Below are 7,214 nucleotides of genomic sequence, written 5' to 3'. Positions count from 1 at the left end.
AACCCTGAGCCTCTCTATTTGAGGACCTGCAGTTTCCTCTGCTCCTGCTAATAATCTCTAATTCACCCACTTTGTGGACTATTTTGGTGACAAAGGACGATGATTTTCAAGCGCCTGGTTTTGGCTGAAGGACGGAAAAAGCTAAGCAGGAGCCAAATCTGTTTTACAATAGCGTACTTGTCTCTCCACTGCTGTTTGCGGTCCTGGGGATCGGTCTTATTTCACAAGATGAACCTTGTTGTGACAGATAATAATTACCAGAATTAAAAAAGAAAACATTGAGGGATCAGTCAATGAAAATAATTAAATATTCACAGTTGTAAATTGCCTCCTTTGTAAGTGTGAAAGTAACGTAAGAAACCCGAAGAATATTTATAGTCCAACACAGAACAGCCTAAAATACCAAAATAGAAGATGGTAACAGGTGTCAGAGAAACATGAGAATTGGTTTGTTGAAGTGGGCCATGCTGCTCTCAAGATGACTGAACATGTTTAAGACACGGAAAGAGAAAGAAAGGATTCATTCAAAGATCTGCAGCAGTGGGGAAAAGGGAAGCCGGTTTTTACTTCACACTGAGGCCATTGTCGGGGGGTGTCAGCACACAGGGCAAATAGCTATCTGCTGACATGATCACTCAAGGGCATGTGCTGAAGCAATTTAACAAAATCTGCCCAGAATTTGAAGGTTTCCGTGGACTACAAGTGTGTTTAGTCGTCTGATGTTCTTTTAGACTGAAGGGAGACCTTTCAGTGTCACAGGGTGGAACATCTTATGTGGAGGTTTATAAATACAGACCTCACAACACTTCACGAGTAGTGGACAGATGCCGCGAGAGCAGTGACAGACTGTGATTTTCCAGCCATACTATGAGACACAAACATGCTTTGTGCTAAATGGAAAATTTTGTCTGACAACATATTTGCACGTAGATGTTTTGCAGCTCTAACGTTCTCCACGATAATTCACAAAGTTAGCATGCTATGGTTAGATAATTAGCGCCTTAATACAAAGAACAGCTGAACCTTGTAAGCAAATTCAAATGTTTAAGTTGGTGCTGGATCAGGGCTCAGTTGTTGGTTTTGCTATGTGGGATCAGACTTTTCAGATCCTAAAATCCAGATTACTGAATGGGACATATCACAATGTCTGGTAATCTCGCTACTCAGAACCACTCGATGTGGGGTTGCTTGAAATGCCAGTGTGTCCGACAGCTGAACAACTCATTTCACCCATAGCAATAACAATCCCAGTGACACATTCTGAAAAACACATATATTTGATCAATTTCAGACTTTTTTACTCTATTTGATCCCATTTCAGAATCACTAGGCCCTGGAGATCTCTTGAGTTATACCAATAAAGTGTGGTTTAGGTCATATCCAGTCTCGCCCACCTGAAATGTATTAAATGACTCCTGCCTGCTGTGTGACAAATGATCATGCTTCTGACATTATAGCGGCTTAACTGATTAAAGCTTGATTCATGTCTGAACCACCAACTGTTATCGAGCTCTCCTGCAGGTGCTGTCTGTTCGTAAGGAAACATCACCTACAGCTGTGCTTAGTTTTTAAAGCTCCTCAGGCTGCCGCAGCAAACGGCTGCTTGTTGTGAGGCTGAGAGGGTGGGCTGTTTGTGTGGGGAAGCTCCGTGAGCGAGGAGGCAGAACAGAAAACTCTTACGAAACTGGGACAAAGTTTTAACCAAACAGACCCTAATCAGGCAAAGCAGATTCTTGACAAATTTTCAAATACGTCCACCTAAACCAAAACAATAAAGTTACACCGAAGAAAATCTCTTCTTTTGTGTAACTGGTTACACAAGCAGGCACTTGCTTCGTCTTACATGATCACAAAGTAGAGATGATTGTCTAAAGAAACACAACAGCAGCAAAAGATAGCGTCTACCACCTACAGATAGCAAGCATTGTCTTTAAGTCGATTACAAATCCTGGAGCTGCATCCACCCAAGCTGTTATCCACGATAAGGACAAAATTAAACAAACAAACAGGGACACAACTGGTGAAAGAAACTTTCAGTGGTTATCCAAACCAGGGAAACCTAGGGGGGGTTGTGGAGCATTGATGATGTGCTGTAGGTCCTTTGCAGGTTTAAGGGGTTTATGGCAGTCATTGCGAATTATGCCAAAAGGTAGCCATCTGGCCCCCCTTTCGCTCACAGGGCCCCAAACAATTGACCATTTGTTGTCAGTCCTCTTGACTGGTTTGCTGGCAACCAAACAGAGGGCTCCTACCATTTGTCCGGACTTCCTAATGCGACGGCGACTTCCAATATCTGCCAACATTAGCAACTGTGCTTTTTCACAATTACGGGGTTGAAAGCTAACTAAGGCTACTTTTTTTTTTCTATAGGAATGGGCTCCATTGTCTAACTTAGCAACTCTTTCACTGAATGTCACAACTTGACAAAGGGAAGGAGCCCTCTGGTTGATGGGGAGCAGACCGACCTGAAGTCCAACCAAGGGTCAATGGCTTGATTCTCGTCTCCTGACTGTATACCCCTGGTTCCTTTCCCCTTTGTTTCAGACCTTCACTTTGATGCAGATGTCATGCACTCTAAGCACAGAAGCTCCAGTGTGGTCACATGTATTCATGTGAGGGCTCAGATCTGGCTTTAGGTCTATGGTAGTAAAATATGTCAGTCTAAGCTCTTTCGGGCTACTATGTGAAATTTCATTTCTTGGAAAGCAGGAAACAACTGTGTACTGAGCACTTGAGGGATCCCAGCAATGAAATCGGATAGATGCAGTCAGCCGGTTAGTTAGCCGGTTAAATTCCCCGACGTTACAGTGTGCGGGGCCTTCAACAATGGAACATGGAGTCTCTGGTGGCTGTCCGTGCCAAGCACTGCAGACAGGTCAACAAGGATGAGGACCATGAAAAAGGGGAAGCAGCGTGAGAAGTGTGGAGTGCTTTTGAAATTCAGAGAGCGAGAGTGCCCGCTCCACTCGTGACTGATTGGGGTCAAGGAGGTTGTGTTGTGGCTGGTGCAGAGAAAGCTGGTTAGAAAAGGCACGCTGAAGAGTTTGAGAAAAGAGATTGATTTTTTTTTGATGCGCGAGTCCCGACAACAAAGGGCTCGGGGGTTGGCTTTCTGACCTGACTGCAAACACCAGCGGCCACACCGACATGAGACAAGACAGAAGGTCAACAGCAAAGGTCGAAGCCGGCAGAGAAACTGGTTTGTTCTGCTAGAAACAAATTTCAAGGATTTATCGAGGTGATGAAGAGAGGTGAGGAAAGAAGAGACGGGAACTTCTTGAAATCAAAGGGAATCGTAGCAATTTGTGGAGGATTTAAGATGTGAAAAAAGAGAAATGGGAAGTCATAAAAAGCTGCGGCATTAGAAAAAGGGACACACACACGATACATTAGCATCTTTAACTTATCATTGTGAAGGGAAAACAGAAGTAAACGGGATAAAAAAATATTCCCTAAGTATCAAAACCTTCGTAGCCTTGTTGCTAACGCAGCCACTAGCATTCTGAAGCTACAAAGAAACTAGGAGCATCCACACTGTTTCTGGTGGAACAAAAGGAAAAAATGTCTGGCTGCTAGCACAGCTATGGTTAGCCATTCAGACAGTCTGGTCATGCATGCTAAAGTACTTTATGTCTATTGATTTTCTTCAGAACACACATCGACTACCACCGTCTCGACTGCACTGTTTATTTCATTTTGTAAAACCAGTTAGCTTCTCTCAACCCATGGTAAATCATTTCTGTCTGCTTTCATGCCTCCGTTATTGCTTTCTTTTGCTCCCTACTTCACCCTGACGCTATGTTGGTGCAAAGCAATGAATATTACCCCGTAAAACCAAATTGAGTAAACTCTTATTTCTTTTCTCAAAGGGAATGTTTTATGTCCTATTCCTGGTCTTTGCAACAACAGCAGAAACATAGCCCTTGGAAATGCAGGAGAGGAAGAGTTGCCTTTGAAATGCCAGTCTATACACAGGAACATATAATTGCGTCTTTGTTTTGATCAGCTGAACGCAGGGATAACGAGACGAGAGCCTGGTTTCGCGCTGAACCGAAGCCAGGCTTTAAATTCTGAAAAGCATCTGTCAAACCTCGACACCGCTGCCTGCAAGAAAACATCCATCACTCGTGAGTCGACTGTCCCTGAACCATATGTCGAGGATTAATTGCAGGAGTTTGGTTCAAAATGGATATACAGGCTCATGACTCTGGAACAAATTGGCGCTATTAAATATTAAAGGTAGCTGGAGAAGGATCGTATCGTGAGTTTTATTAAATTTATGATTCAGGTAAAGAGATTTGCATGCAAGATGGATTATGGGAGGCTTAATTCAGCAACAAAGTACAGTAACTGTATGCAAATGTTAAAGTTGTCAAAAGAAAACACAAATGCTACTTTTTTCATTAAAATTTGGTTCCCAGCAGAGTAGCACCGAAAATTACAGTATTCTGAAAAACTGAAGGTCGTCCATGATTCTGCCTGATCAGCACAACAGGCAGCTGTCATGATTAATGCTGTGAGACATGAAGGCGTGAGCACTGACTGGAATTATAAGTGAGGACAAATACAGAATCTTGAAGTAAAAACACTCTGTGAAATGAAAGCCTAACATTAAAATCATCGGGAGGTAGTAAACCAATGACAAATGCGTGTTTTATTTGCATTTTGCCTGCTCAAATTTGAATGCCTTTGAAGACATTTCTCAGAAGTAAACCGAATACCTCTTCATGTGTGTCCGCACACCTTCAGCGTGTCCGTCTACCTTTCATGCTCTGCAGCGAAGCATTGCTCAAACCCACATAAGTGTGTTTGAGTTCTAGTTGAGATCCAAAGGTTTCCAAAGATACCAATTATGTCAGTCTGTATTTATGTGAGAAATGATGCACTAGACATCCAGAGGAACATTTTCAGTTGATGTCATGGTGCAGCCAGAAAAGGAAGCATTTCACTCAATTTTTGATATTTTGCTAGAACTTGTTATTTCTAACGTGTCTTTTGAGGGACTTAGCCTCAAGTTGTTTAGACAAGTACTACCATCAATCTTAATCTTGAGCACCTTGCTACTAGATAACCGTTGACGTCTATAAGCCACAGAAGCTAACAAGCTAATGACCAGGTAACTTCATTTGATTTTAATGAAAGGATTAGGCTGTTTGGAATATCAAACAATGAACTGCATTTCTGAAAATGTCACAACTTGTGAACTCAAATTACAATGGGACATTTCACGGCAGAAAAACAGAATGTGTAGTCGTTCTGGTTCTGTTATGTTAACTTAGAATGACAACTTTATGTGGACAAATGGGGCAGGTTCTCTTCCACATACATCATAGACTCTGTAATACAACACAGCAAAATCATCATACCCAAATCAACACGATCAGAGATAATCTCAACACGTTTAAAGTGTCTATATGGGTCCACACCAGAGTGTTAATTTGACTCTTTTTGAAGTGTTGGTATGTTAACACTCCCATGTTATTATTGACTCTTTTTATAGTTAAAATTCAACACTTCTCAACACTAACCAGTGTTAGTTTCTCTCAACACTAGTGTATAGTGTTAGATATCAACTTCCTCATATTGTCAATTGTTATCTGCTACAGGGTACACTGTCTCCTGTTTTTTTTCTCTTCATTCAGGGTCTTCTGCACCGTTGTTCGTGTTCCTGATAAACCGTTCTTAGTCTGACCCTTCGCCTATAGGACCAAACTGCCTTGGGAGAAACTTTCCCCAGACAGCATAGCCCCTAGGGTCATTAGGGCACTCAAACTCCTCCACCACGATAAGGTGACGGTTCACGGAGGAGAAAAAAGTATATGGGCCAATAATGGCCTTCCACTGGATTTGCTGAGGACTACACAGTAAGCATGAGCTTGGTGTCTTCAGGAGGCTGAGACCTCCACCTGCAGCCACAGTGAGCTGATCATCTGGCTGTTGGGTTGAACAGACCAGAGTCAGCAGAGGAGGTTGGACCTTCTGTCACAACCTCAAAAATATTAATGACAATGACAAAACAGGTCCTATATAAAACCTCCTACTCCTGTAATTTGATGATGTCATTATGACATCATCAGCAATGTCGTGATGACATAATCAGGAACATAAACAAATTGTTGTCAGGGTGACCTCACTACAACAGAGCTGGTAACTTCATCATGACATCATCATAACATTGCTGATGATGTCATCGTGACATCATCAAATTACAGGAGTAGGAGGTTTTATATAAGACCTGTTTTGTCATTGTCATTAATATTTTTGAGGTTGTGATAGAAGGTCCAACTTCCTCTGCTGACTCTGGTCTGTTCAACCCAACAGCCAGATGATCAGCTCACTGTGGCTGCAGGTGGAGGTCTCAGCCTCCTGAAGACACCAAGCTCATGCTTACTGTGTAGAGCCCAGGAAATCCAGTCACCGTCACCTTATCGTGGTGGAGGAGTTTGAGTGCCCTAATGACCCTAGGGGCTATGCTGTCTGGGGAAAGTTTCTCCCAAGGCAGTTTGGTCCTATAGGCGAAGGGTCAGACTAAGAACGGTTTATCAGGAACAAGAACAACGGTGCAGAAGACCCTGAATGAAGAGAAAATAACAGGAGACAGTGTACCCGGCCCGGGGGGCTACTTGAGCCCCACCCTGGAGCCAGGCACAATTGGTTCCCAACAGAATAATTTCAGATGAACTTGGAAAGCTGATACGCATCACAAAAAACTGCTATTATCATAGGATCTCTGTGTTTGGAGAAATATGGTAGAAAACTTCTAGTACTTTCACATTACAAATCATGGACATGGCCGATTCGCATGAAATAAACATCACAGATGAATAATTCAGATTAACGCAGTGTTACAAGCAGAGTTTGTGCAAATAAGGCGTTGGGCATTATTTTGATATTTTAGATGATTTTGTTGAGAACATTTTCTTTAATTGCACTGTTTTTAATTTCAGTTGACAGTCTGCTTGTAAACGCGTATTCAGTTGGTTGTAATCTGCAGCCTTGCCACTAGATGACACTAAATCCTTCCAACTGGTCCTTTAAAAGTACATAGTAGCATTTACACCAGCTACTTTTATACTACCTGATGCCAATAAAAAAAAATATTTTCTGAATTCTACCAAGTGGTACTCTGCTGAAGGTGAAATCACAGAATAACTTTAATCATATTCAGTGTGCAATAGGATGAAGTGTTAATGAAGACAGTGAATAACTTCAGA

The sequence above is a fragment of the Mugil cephalus genome, chromosome 22 (assembly GCF_022458985.1).
Source record: "Mugil cephalus isolate CIBA_MC_2020 chromosome 22, CIBA_Mcephalus_1.1, whole genome shotgun sequence".
Lineage (NCBI taxonomy): Eukaryota > Metazoa > Chordata > Actinopteri > Mugiliformes > Mugilidae > Mugil > Mugil cephalus.
The sequence above is the reverse complement of the archived record's forward strand: the minus strand, read 5'-3'. Positions refer to the sequence as shown.